The sequence below is a fragment of the Sapajus apella genome, unplaced genomic scaffold (genome assembly GCF_009761245.1).
Source record: "Sapajus apella isolate SASKATOON/1434 unplaced genomic scaffold, GSC_monkey_1.0 scaffold28, whole genome shotgun sequence".
Lineage (NCBI taxonomy): Eukaryota > Metazoa > Chordata > Mammalia > Primates > Cebidae > Sapajus > Sapajus apella.
Genome location: NW_022436968.1, coordinates 13628749 through 13643283, shown reverse-complemented (window position 1 = coordinate 13643283; position 14535 = coordinate 13628749).

Genomic DNA, 14535 nt, shown 5'->3' with positions numbered 1-14535 from the left:
ATACCTATCAGAATGGGTATTATTAAAAAGTCAGAAGTAACATTTTTTTTAAAAAAATCTAAAATTATTTCCAGAAAGAAAAAGGAATGCTTATACATTGTTGGCGGGAATGCAGATTAGTTCACCTACTCTGGAAATCAGCATAAAGATTCTCAATTAACTAAAAATAGAACTACAATTTGACCCAGAAATCTCACTATTGGGTATCTACCCAAAGGAAAAGAAAGTTTTATTAAAAAGACACCTATTCTGGTATGTTCATCACAGCACTATTCACAATAGCAACATCATGGAATCAACCTAAGTGTCCATCAACAGTAGACTGGATAAAGAAAATGTAATACACACACACACACACACACACACACGCACACACACACCATGGAATACTATGCAGCCATAAAAAAGAATGAAATCATGTCATTCACAGCAACATAGATGGAGCTAGAGGTCATTATCCTAAATGAAATAAATCTGAGAAAGAAAATCATATACCATATGTCCTCCCTTATAAGAGGGAGCTAAACAATGGGTCACATGGACATAAAGATGGAAATAATGAACACTGGGGATTCCAAAATAGGGGAGGGTGGAGGGGGTGAGAGTTGAAAATTTACCTATTAGATACAATATTCACTATTTGAATGATGGGTGTTCTAGAAGCCCAAAACTTACTATTATGCAATATGCCCATGTAACAAACCTACACATGTACCCCCAAATTTAAAATAAACAAGAAAAGATTGGTCCAGTTATGTCCTGATTATCCCATTCCCCTTTGTTGACCATTCACTTTCATGGCATCCCACACAGCTCAGCATATCCTGCTTGTCCAAAAAGACTTCAGAGATAGTCAACTGGGGAAATTTCTGCAAAGACTGTCTCGTTACTGATGATAAAAGGAAAGGCATTCTGCCTAGTTCTCTCCTAAATCAAAAACTTGATTAATGTGAGAACAGGTAGAAGAGTGGAAAAAGCAAACATTTTCCAAAGTATGTGATAAACAGAGCGCAACAAAACTTGTTTTCATGGTTTTTCAAATAATTATGTGTTTTATGGGTGTCAAAAGAGAACTAAATTATTAAGATTTTTTCGAAATTTATGTGACCATGGAACTCTCATTTGGGAAATAATTGGTTCACAGAACTAACCTTCTTCAAAACACCATTACTGGACAAAGGAATGAATTTTACAGGATCAAATAGTATGTCTAAAAATCACGGGATATAAGTGATGTGTTTTGAAAGTCCACAGCAGACTGTAAACATCTAAGGATTTAAATGTTAAAGTCTTTCTTGGTAAAAAAAGATCACCTACTTGAGAGGATTTACCAAAATTAACATCTGATGCTAAGATTTGGAGTCTCAAAAATGTTACTCATTCTCAAGAATTAGAAGCCTTGTTTATATCAAAGTTCCTATAAAGATACAGCTAGAAAATTGCTTCTTATATTTTTCCCCTTCCATTATTAATTAAAATAATTATAAACGAGTTATTAGGAAAGCTGCTATTCTCCTCCCTCTCTTCCTCCTCCTCCAGAGGCAGGCAGACAGACCCACAGGGAAGAAGGAAGAAATAAAGGAAACAGGTAAAAGTATTTTTTACACATAGTTCTGTTTGATGGTATTTCAAAAAGGCATTTAATTTAAGTTAAAAATCTGAAACTACACTAGAAATTTTACCATGACAATATCCAGACAGGGAGAGACAAGATTTCTAACTACAATTCACTGAATCTGGTCATAAAAAAATAGCATGTCACAAAATTTTATCTCATTTATAAAAAAGGATTTATATGGCTTCTAATTAAATGTCAAAATAGATTTTCATTACATAGTCTAATTTAATTTTTCAACCACAAGATATTGACCAAAAATATTGATTTACACTTAGCTGCTCAGTTCAGATCTTCTCTGCTGGCATTTCTGACAATAGACTTTATACTTTACTGATATAACTGTGTAATAAGACTCAACTAAGAATATTTTCTTAAAACTTTACTGCCAAAGTGTAATCCAAAAAGCCTAGCAGTTTGGTATCATGTGGGAACATGTTAGAAATGCAGAATCTCAGGCCTTACCCAGACCTACTGAATCAGAATTTGCATTTTAATGAGATCTCCACATGATTCACACCCATGTTAAAACTTGAGAAGCACTGCCTTAGAGACATTCTCCAGGTGTCTTGCGCTCATTGGGGATTGTTCTGTTACCACCTGGGGGTGATCAGCAAGTTTTCCTAAGAACCTGACACTGGAATTTGTGCTTCACCATTCAAATGTATGACCTACAGCTGACTGAAAATACTGCTTACAGTGCAATATATGTAACGTCTTTTGTGCAGATAGATCTTACATTCTCAACTTGCCTATCTTCTCTCACTTTCGTAGAGCACAAGTTTACAAAGTGTGTGTGTGTGTGTGTGTGTGTGTGTGTGTGTGTGTGTGTGTGTGTTTCACAGTCACTCTACATCCCTAGTTAACATCAGAGCTGCCTTGGCTTCAAGTTCACCAGTTAGCAAAAATGCAAACAGCCAAGTTTGTGGCCACTAAATTCTCCAGAATAAGATTCCCACTTTATTGAAAGTATTTGGTTCCTTGGAAATGCTTCAGATTCTCCCAGATTCTGAAATCTCCAAGTTTATTTAAAACTCAACCTGCTCTCAAAAACATCACCAGAGCACCTTGGTGGGATGAGCTCACTTAAAATTTTGAGAACTTCTGACCTTTTTTATCTCTGTATCTGAAATGCAACAACATAATTACATGCTGATCACTCAGCCCAAGCACTGTGCCATGAGGCAGTGAGACCAAGAAGATTTAACATCTGAGAATAGAGTCTGGGGTGGCATGTCCAAGTACAACCATGTCTTTGGCTGCATTCAGTTTTTCCCTATGGAGACCAAATCTTGGCTCATGCCTGTAGGCCCTGTTGTCTCCTGCCTTTTCCAATACTCCTTAATACAACTGTATTCTCCATGTGAGGTTTTCAAGCACTATGATTCATACGCCTATCACCTCCTTTGAAGAGTAATTTCCTCCCAAATTTGAAGAGACTGAAGTAGCTGGAACTTGGGGTAGTAAAGCTACCATGGTCCATTGGCATGCTTAGTGTCATCCTTAGAGAAGAGAGAAAAATTAAAGATTAACACCAAAGCTGGTAGGTGGAGATTTGCAGGAGGATTTGGTATCTGGAAGTTATAGGAGAAAAAGAGAAGATGAGGCCTATGCCAGCAGAAAAGAGTGGGTAGGGAAAAGAGATAACCAGCCACATGGAAAAACCAGTTTTCAGAAGGAGCAGACTTCCTTTCCAGAGACTGATTTTTGGTCTTCATGATGGTCCAGAGAACAAGCCTGTGATGATCTCAGAGGGCCATCACTTAGGCCTCTCTCTTGGACAGAACAAACATGCAGCTCCAGGATCAGTGCAGAGACTCATTTTTCTCACCCATCTTCCCCAGATGCTCTAAGTCTTATAAACTATGTGTTCCCTGAAAACCTCTAATTACTAAATCCCCCATTATATTTGACCTTAAACTCACATTCACATGTAGGCCACTTTCTTCTTAAAACTATACTCTTGGTCTTCTGAAATGTTTCCCTGGTGTCCCTAGCTCTCTTAATGATTCTTTCTTAGATCTGATTATGGTTTGCTTTTCCTCTGCTGGATCCAAAAGTCTGTTATCCTCCAGGATTCTTTCCATAGCTCCCTTCTATTTTTCTTCCATATCTCTCCACCATCCACCTATATGTTAATGATGCTACTAAGATAATATCTTTAGTACAGATGTCTCTTCTGAGTCCAAAATAATATATTTAATTGTCTCTGAAATACATTCACTTGCATGCCTCAGAAAATTCAAGCTAACCACAATAAACTCCACCCTAATTATCCTCCCATTAAGATCTGTTCCCCTCCTTTACACCTTATCACAGTGAATGATATTCCCCAGTCACTCGAAACTGCGGATACCATGCTCAAGTTCTCCCTTGCCCTTACCCCATCCCTTTCTCTTTAGCCATTTAAGAAATTTAATTAGGGCTCTTGGCATCTTTCTCCTACACTAATACATCAGTCATTTAACTAGACTGTCTATTAATTTCCCATCGCTTCAATCTATGTAAGTACATTATCCTACTGCATAAGGTATTTTTTTCTGACTTCACTAAAAATCCATACCTCTTAGCATGGCATACGAGCTTAATGCAATCTAAACTTTGCCTACCTCTTCTGTCTGTTCTCACCACTCCCTGTTCTAGCTTGAAGCATAAAGTTTCCTGATTCCAGGCTGTCTTAGTGCTCCACGTTATCTCCCTGGTAAGCACCTGCTCATACAGAGAGATTCCATGTAGTTGTCCCCCACTGAAAAAGTATTACCTGACTGTCAGAACTGCCCATTCCTTTCTTTGTTCCCACGCAGAATATTGCACCTTTAAAAATGTACAGTATTTTATTTATTTGTTTTATATCAATCTCATTTGTACATACAGTAATTTTCTTGAATGTGGAATCCTGCCTTATTTATGTTTGTATTTGTAGCACACCTGGCATAGGGTAGGTTCCACTAAATATTAACAGAGAAAAACTGATTAGGCATAGAATAAATTTGAAGAAAGCAGGGAACTGGTATGTAGTTACTTGATGGTGCCTAAAATTTGTCCATGAGGGCAAAGCCAGTTTTAAAATCAAAAGCCTCTGGTCAAATGAACAGCATTTACAGTATAGGCTAACGGGATAATATCAGAGTCATTCCTGTGGTGATCGGGGAGCCTGAAAGAAGCAGATTTGATTTCTGAGAATATGGGCACTGACAGGAGGTCAGGGGGTCAGAAATAAGAGCGGGCAGATTTTGATCAGTTAACAGACATCTGAGTTACAAATCGGAGACATATAGAAGAACAAGAAGGCTGCCCTTAAGTGTTTCTTTCTTCAGTTCAACTCCCATACAAGGGATCCTTGGTGTTATTTACAAGTCAGACTATCATCTCACGTCAAACAATACTCTTAGCCTGTGTATACCTCCTGTCTCTTTTAACTGATGCCTCGCTTGTGAAAAATAGGAATTTCTCTGCATTTAAGTCAAAAGCCCTTTGGAATTCCTGTCTGTGAAAGATTATCAAATGAGGTTATAAAATCTTGGACTTTTGTTGTTGGTGTTCTTAAAGACAGTTCTCTGGGGTTAAAAAATGTCTGATGCTACTGACAGTCTGATTTAGAAGGCGAATCCATCATGAGGACAGTGAGAAAGGTTTAATCCTGTTCTCATCCCTTATTCTGCTCTTGCAGTTTTTTTATTTTATCAAAAACCTAAGGGACTCAAAGTTACAAAAATGCCCATTGGCAGTATCTACTGTTAATACCAGCAGCGATCCCATAGCAAGGATCCATTTCAGTCAAGCCACTAAAATTTTATTTGATTAAATGAAAATTTTTTCAGTGGAGCTATGAAAGCATTCTTGCCCATTCCCTAAACCATTGCTTGTTGAAAACTGAATTGAATTTCATAAGGATTTATGAGCACTTCCAAAATCACTTAACAGCCAAAAGCCACATAGTAACTTGTCCCATGTTTGAACAAAATGTGATGCTGGTGGAAGTAACAGTTTTAAAAGAGTGGTAAGATTAGATTTGAATTATCTCCACCCAGACCTTGCTTTATCTACTTTATCTGCTTTATCTACTGCAGGGCCCACAGCTCTGCTGTTAGTCCATGTCTGCTGGCCCTAAAGAATTATATAAGATTGATAAAACCATAGGCCTTTACAGTATTAGTTTATTAAATTTTAGCATAACGTTCATAAATATGGACAGAAATATAGAAGGGGCAATTATGTCTCAAGTGTAAATAACCTTATAATCATTCTAGAGTTTGAAACAGATATATTTTTATATTTATACTTGAATATGGGAAGGTAAGGTGGTCCAATAATTATTTTAAATAAAGCGTTTCATTATGACAACCAAACATACATGAATCTAAAAATTCATTCACTTCATTCCTTCAGATCCACTTTCTAACATTTAACTCAGGCACATGAAAAACGCTGAACAAGGTAGAGTAGCTTATCAAAGCTGTCTCGATAAAGAGAATGATTAAGAGTTTGAATTTCTACGACTTCCTTAATTTACAAGGAAAACAAGTTGTGAATCTAAAATGAGTTAAGCTAGTAATTAAACAAATAGATGCTATCAACATTTTAAGGCAAATTTTTTGGAATAATCGTAGATGTTTACTAAGGTAGACATTTTCTGATGTCTTTGGGTACTGAGGTTCTCTTCTCTACACACAAATAGCATATGATTGTCTCTTCTCTATACATTGGGGGGGAAATATTTTTTTAAAAAAGTAAATCTGAATAAGCTGACCAGACCTTGAACAAACACTGTCTCACTCGCTTGTTAAAATGTTATTGTTAACATATTCCTTGGGCAATCTCCATATTATTTATTTATTTATCTATTTATTGACAGTCTTGCTCTGTCACCCAAGGTGGAGTGCAGTGGTGCAATGATGGCTCACTGCAGGCTGAAGCAATCCTCCCACCTCAGCCTCCTCAATAGCTAGGACTACATGATCATACCACCACGGTGGTTAATTTTTATAGTTTTCAGAGAGACAGGGTTTTGCCATGTTGCCCAGGCTTGTCTTGAACTCCTGGGTTCAAGTAGTCCTCCCACCTTAGCCTTTCAAAGTGCTGAGATCACAGGTGTGAGCTACCAGCCCCTACCAATCTCAGTATCTTTAAGATACCAAAGACAAGTCATGGAAGTTTCAGCTCTGTTCACAGCCATTGCCCAGAGACATATGGATCTGTTGCTGTTTGGTAAGTTTCTGTCTGCTTCTGAAACCTTACATGTGGCTTTGTCTCCCCCAGTTCTATCCCATTTCCCCATGCTCTTCGTTTCTCTGACTCAAACTTGAGGAAGGTTAGGCACTTCTTATTTTTTGGCCCATTTTTATTCCCAGAGATGTGAAACCTGGTACCCACTCTGACTGCTGTCCCTGTAGTCCCGTATAATCTTCTAAGGGAATCTAAGAAACTCAGAAATGTAGTCAGTGGTTTTGGGCAAAGCCCTTAACATTTTGAAGCCATCACCTCATTTCTAAAGTCAAAGAAATCATTCTACTAAACAATATTTTCTTCCATACTTTAATAAAGTTAATGTATGTAAACCTGTAATCTGAAGTTTACTTAAGCTGCTGGAAATAAACCTTGGTAAGATATTACCTGCTGCTTAACTGGTAAGTATAGCCAAAATGTTTACTGCACTTTTTTGTTGAGATAATCCTAGGTCAGAACTCTACATATAATTGAAACTAGTATTTCAGCACTTCTACTAGCAATAGAAGCATCAGCTAGAATTCACTAAAGTCACAGAGAAATATGAACTATATGTAACTTATAGTTCTATTAACTATTAACTATTTATTAACTATTAACTTTAAAAAATCAAGTAGGCTGTAGACTTCTGAAATTAATTTTTAATCTCTCCTCCTTATAGAATCAGTGATAATATTTACTTGGTTGTGGTCAAGAAAATTGTTACTAAAATGGTCAATGCTGTTTCTCCTCTATTCTCTTGACCTGGTTCCTATACATACTCTTCCTATATGCCCTATTTTTACTTGTATTAATATCATATTAATGGGACTTTCTTTTATTAGGACAGTTAATCATAAATACAGAATCTTTTTGATCTTTCCCTGTACCATTACTCAAACTCAATCTTCGTTATAAATGTTCTAATGTTCTTCAATTATACAATGAAATCATCTTCGATCAAGTGTACATTTCTCCAGGAATGTTCACTTTCTTTGAGGTTCTCCCTGTTCCTGATATCTAATTGTCAGTGATCTGTCGAGGTGTCCTTTGACATTTTTACCTCTGAGTTTTGCAGTACTGATCTTGCTTGCTCACTTAGTGATGAAAAAAATAATGTCCAGATTAAGCCTTAGATGAAAATTATGTTCCCATTTTTTTTTTTAAATGTAGCCTTGGCTATCATGGTGCATTTTATATCATTGACTATTGTTTTATTGTACTATATCAATACTGATTAGATCTCAAGCTTTACTGTTAATAACCTCATATCTATTTTAATGTAGCTTGAGAATTTTTTTTTTAAGCTGGAGTCTCGCTCTGTTGCCCTGGCTGGAGGGCAGTGGTGTGATCTTGGCTCACAGCAACCTCTGCCTCCTGGGTTCAAGCAATTCTCCTGCCTCAGCCTCCTGAATAGCTGAGATTACAGGCACCCACCACCATGCCCAGCTACTTTTTGCATTTTTAGTAGAGACAGGGTTTCACCATGTGGACCAGGCCAGTCTTGAACTACTGACCTCAGGTAATCCACCTGTCTTAGCCTCCCACAGTGCCGAGATTACAGGTGTGAGCCACTGCACCCAGCCAAGAAAATATATTTTATAAATTATAAAGATCTAAACAAGTACAATTATTATTATTATTATCATTTACCAGAAATCTACATATGTAAGAGTACAAAGGAAAGGGACTTTTAGGAAAGGCAGTTGCAAAACACTAGAAAAGAGTGTTATCCAACAGATCTGGAAAGAAAAGTTAAAGTTTTCTAATACACTTATACTTAACTGGGACACAATATGCTAAGAAGATGATATAGATAGATAGTTGATTATAGATGTTGATATATAGACAGATAGATGTTGATGTTTCTTCATGACTCATATATTTATTCTTACTGTTGTACCATTTCATCTTCTGGAATAGAGTTATCAACTGTTCAAATGCTCTTTACCAGTTCAACTACCTGTGTGTGGTTTTCTGATTCCTAGTGCATGAAAGAAGAAAGTTCTCCCTGGAAAAGTGAGGGTTCTCTTGCTGTCTATGAAAACTAAAAACAATAACATTTTGGAAAGGAATGTAACTTTCGTGACAATCTGATTTAATCCTTTCATTTTAATAACAAGGAAGTTGTAAAAATACAAGGACAATTCCATTATTAGGAACTTCAGGTCTCCCAAATCCCTATTTAGTTTCTAAAACTGGTTTTAAATAAGCCTGCAGATTTTTGTGTGAACCATTAAAAGAATAAGCAATATTTCTACATTCTACAAATAAAATTTTTATATTATTATTGTGAATATAATTTGAATTATATTACCAACTTTGTAGACAGAAGTAAAAAAAATGACTTGAATTTAAAAATTTTTATTTTATCCACCATTCTAACAAGCTTTTTTTTTTTTAAAGAAATGAACAACATACAGCTTTAAAATCAAAATAGTTATGCTTGTTTCTGTAAACAGAGGAAATTTACTTTACTGGGCCAATATACTGTGCAACTGTTATAAACAAAGCTGATTTCCAGTATATACCAAAAATAGCACATCCAAGCTGTCTGCTGGCCTTTTAATCCACAGACATAAGATAGAGCTGATATTATCTTTATTTGTGGTAATATGCACAATATTTTACTAATGAAAGTTATAATTATTTTTCCCAAAATTCTGCTGGATTCTAAACAGTTCAGTAAACTTCAGTGCATTAAATAATTTCTCTTATTTCCTGCCATTATTCTTATGAAGCGGTATAGCCTCATTTCACTGTTTATATTCTTCCTATTCACTGATGATATTTTAGTCTTTCATGTTCTCTTATCTCTTTTATCTAGTCTACAAGGACAAATGTCTATGTCCCTCCAGTTAAGCCTGTGAAAGAAAGAAAGAAAAAGAGAAAGAGAAAGAAAAAGTAAGATTAAGTTTAAAGATTAAGATTTAACTAAATTTCTTTTAGTCCCCCATACAACCTCTTGCTACTCTGAAAATCCCACTATGTAACTTGTGCTATATCCACAACATATTTTGTAAGTTGCTCTGAAATTGTTTCCTAATTTTAAGTTCTGTGTTTTTCCAGTTAGATTGCTGGCTATTGATGACTAAGAACATATCATTAGCCTCTTCTGTGTCTTCAGAGTGCTTGAATATATGTATATATGCTTACTGTGTGATCTTTATCCATAATTATACTTTTTTCACCATCCTCCTTTCCAAAATGCTTGGAACTCTGTTTTTTAAAGATGAAGCCATGTGTGTGAGAATCTGGTGGCAAGACACTGTTGTGTAGCACTTTTACATATAACTCATTCTAACTCCTGTTAATAAAGGAAAGCGATCCTGCAAACTATGTGTGTCTTGTGAACCTTTGAGAGCCAGTGTGGACCAGTTGTTAAATCATTCCAGTGTATAAATTCAATCTTCCAGGTCAGATTACTCACAAGATAAAAGGTTGTCACATAATAACTGTGTGCCCTGAGAGGAGAATGATTTTATATCAAGTCCTTTATACACTGTAACAAGAGAAGAAATTGTTTCTTCTTCTGAACTGAAGCATGAAATAGACTTGGTTTAAAAAGTAGCAGTAGTTTCAGGAGTTTTGAAAAGGCTGGTAAAAAGTAATATTTATCAAAATTACTCTCCTACTGCAGAAAAATTGCCCCAACATCCCAGCCAGAAAAAAACTCTCCATCCATTGAATTTCTCTGTTACGCACCATCTTGTGTGGCATTTGACACCTACTGGCTTGGATCTGTCAATTTACCAAAATATAGGAAACATGCTGAGAGGGAAGGAAAAATAGGTTATGTTTGGGGTGGATAGAAAGAAAGTGAGTTTGAGGTTATATATGGATCGCATAAAGTCCCAGGCAAGAAATTCTAATTTATTTGGGTTGAGTAGAGGGAGGAACTGTTAAGATACTTTCGAGGAGAGAGTTAAGAAATGACATATTGATAGTTATGCTGCAGAAAAACAAATCATCTACTCATATATATTAAAAAGTGACAAGTATATACTGAAAAGTGACAAGAAAAAAATGGAAATATTTATGTATTATTTATTGCCATGTTGCCATTTTGGATTGCCCATCTAAAGAAGATAATGATCCCAATGCCCTTTGCCATGATGTGCATGGCATCTCGCAGTAACACATAGCAGGAGTTCACTAAATTTGTTGAATGAGTGAATAAATAAGTTTAAGCAAATACAGACATAAATAGCTCTTTATTAACTAGAATAATCTTCCACATGTAAGTCATTACCTTGATTTCAGATTTTTATGCATAGTTTATTTTTGTAGGTAGTTAATTTCTAAAAATATATATATAATATTCATGATGATGATGGTAAAAGAAAAGAAAAGAGTGATGAAGGAGAAAGGTCTACTTACTCACTATTTATTATGCGCTAATCATTATATTAAGTGCTTTGCCCTCACATACTTATTTTGCCCATCCAACAAGAGAAAACTTAATTATGCAACTAAAAACCAGGTTTGAGCAATACTAACAAATCACTCAAGGTTCTGATTGACAGTTGTTGCAGTCGCTGTTGATGTCCTACCCCTTGGGCCACCTGAGCCCACCGGTGGCTGAGTAGATAATGTCAGAACATTGGCAGCTTCCCAGTTCCCACATTTTTGTCTCTCATCACTGCCTGAGCATACCTGGGAGCTGGCTTGCTGGCAAACAGGTACAATCTGCAAGTGTGGAAAGGTTATCTCTCCACCAGTGGAGGATGAAAGTCCTTAGATAGATGCTTCAGCCTCTCGGTCTTTCAGGGATCAAGCATTCTGAGCCATGTCTCATACACTTTCTCAACAGGTTTCAGAAGTCTTACAATTGAGGAGAAGCCTTTGTTTCATGTTTCTTTTAAAGCAACCTTGTCATTGATACTTATATTAAAGCATCAAGGCCTGGCCTGGAGGCTCACGTCTATAATCCCAGCACTTTGGGAGGCTGAGTCAGGTGGATCACTTGGAGCCAGGAGTTCAAAAGCAGCCTGGCCAACATGGTGAAACCCCATCTCTACTAAAAATAATACAAAATTAGCTGGGTGTGATGACATGCATGTGTAGTTCCAACTACTCAGAAAATCACTTTAACCCAGGCCCGGGCAACAGAGCGAGACTCTGTCTCCCAAAAGAAAAAAAAAATAAAAGCACAAGGCAATGTAGTATAATAGTATGTATCAAGATAAAAGAATTGAGCTTCTTGTTTCTAGTTGAAAACTTTAGTACTGTAAGGAGGAGCACGAGCAGGAGGAGGAGAAAGAAATCTCCTATCATCTTTGTTTGGGTCCCCTAAAGGCTGACCTTGAGGCAAGCACTTGGGTGTAGACAGTTTATTGGGGTTATAGGGATGTCTTAGAAGGTTAGATTAGGGAGGCAGATAAATTGCAAAAAACGTTCTATGCACCTCTAATCATTTTACATGTTACAGGCTTTACTTTAGTAATTTTTAAAAATCTAATTTAAAAAAAAATAACAAAAACCTCTACTTGCCAGACATATCTACATGAATGTCCCACCAGTACCTCAGACTTATCTCTAGAAGCCAGTCAGCACTATCTAAACACACTCTCCCGTCTCCCCCAACACCATGCACCCTTCCACCACACCCTGTTCTTCCCCATTCCAACTCTTCCATCTAGTTGCTTTATGTGTTTTCACTATGTTACCAGTGTCTCTGGCACCAGGCCTAAAAATGCTGGTCATATTTTGCTTCCTCATAGTACCTACACCACACAATATACATCAGTTTTTTTCCCCAATGTCTTATGAATTCTTTTATTTTCCCTGCCCTGCTCTCTATGTAAGTTTAGGTCGTAGAACTGCCTTTATGCCTACACCATTTGTCAGCAACCAACTGTCTCTTGTCTCCCCATTGTATATGATATTCACATTTGACTACATTATATTCATATCATATCTTCCTTTGTAAATTATAAACTGAGATTAGGACTCACTTTTTATACAGCTTTACATCTGCCAAAGAACTTAGGATATTGTTTTGCATGTAACAATGAATTAACATAAACCTGTAAATTTCCAGTTTATGACATTAATGATGGGAAAAGTCAAAATCATATAAGGGTCATTTAAAAAATACAGCATACCTGCTACTTACCAGGTAGCATATTAAGTGCCAGAGATACTGTGGTAAACAACAGGAGCAAAACAAAACATGTTTTCTACTCTCAAATTCTAATGAGAAAAATACAATGAAGAAAATATATGACTATGAATTAAAGAGTTCTGAAGATAATAAACAGGATTGTCTGCAAGAGAATATTATGGAGACCTATTTTAAATTGGATGGGCAGAAAGTCCTTTGTGAGGAGATCTTTAAGCTGAGATGGAAAGAAGAGAAATAGGAATCATGTGAAAAGTCAGAGGCTATGTGTCCAAGCAGAGGTAAAATGATATGGCAAAGACCTTGAGGATGAAAAAAACCTTGATGCACTTAAGGAAATTAAGAAAAGCCAACTGATCCAGGGGGAATGGGCAATGCCAAGGCTGGTGCCATAGTTAGAGACCAGATCATAGGGTCCTTCTAGGCCATATTGAGTGTGGTTTGTACTATAAGAGAGCAATGGAAAACTATTTAAAGGATTTAAGCAAGGGAGTAGATGCATGATTCATTTAGAATTTAAAAGTTCATTTAGCTTCTGTGCAGAAATTTGATGAGGTAGGGGAATGACAAAAAAAGACCATGTAGCAGATTATTAAATAGCCTAGATAAAATTATGCCATCTTGAGAAATGGTAGTAGCTATGCAAAAAAGATTAACATAAGTTGGGCTTGAGATAAATTTTAAAGGTCAAATTGATATGACCTCAGGATTGATGAAGTTAGAGGGAGGTATTAATGGTTATTTTCCAAATTTCTGGCTGCCCAGTTGTTCTGGAAAGAAAGAGATTGGGTGGAGGAATAGTTTAGATGAGTAGTCAGGGAACCAGAACTCAGTTTTAGATCTGTTACATGCACGGTGCCCACTGTACATCCAAGTGGAGATGTCCGGTAGGTAGGCAGCAGAACAAATGAACCTGGAGGTCTGAAGAAAGGTCCAGGCTGGAAACATGAACTGGGGACTCATGACATTTGTTTATTTTTTTCATGTCAAAAAATTGAGGGTATATTTAAATAACTCATGAACTAGCCAATTGATTTACCAATATTTCAACATGTATGTAAAAAAACAAATTTTACTTTCAAATGATGTATTTCTTTTACCTGCTGAGTAAAAGAACTTTATGCAAAAGCAAAACAAGGATTCCTCAAGGATGTAGAAGCCAATTATTGGGTGTGTAGAATATAATAAGATACTATAATTTAAATTGTACCTTCTATGTACTCTTTCTATTGTACTCTTCTATGAGGATGTTTATCACAAAAAATGACAATCATGGATAATTTTAGAGGATTGTTTCTTCACGTATTTTAATTGTATCGTTGACTGACCACTTAATACAGTTACTTGATATTAGTTGTGAATGTATTTTTCCTTTTTAAACATTTTTCATAATGGTATAATGTTCATATAAAATTTATCTTTACCATTTTTAACTGTAAAGTCCAGTGGTAATAACTAGATTTATATATATATATATATATATACATGATCCATATATATATATATTATATAATCTTTATATAATTTATGGATTATATATATAATTATGCCTATATAATTATAATTATACCTATATACATAATTATGTATT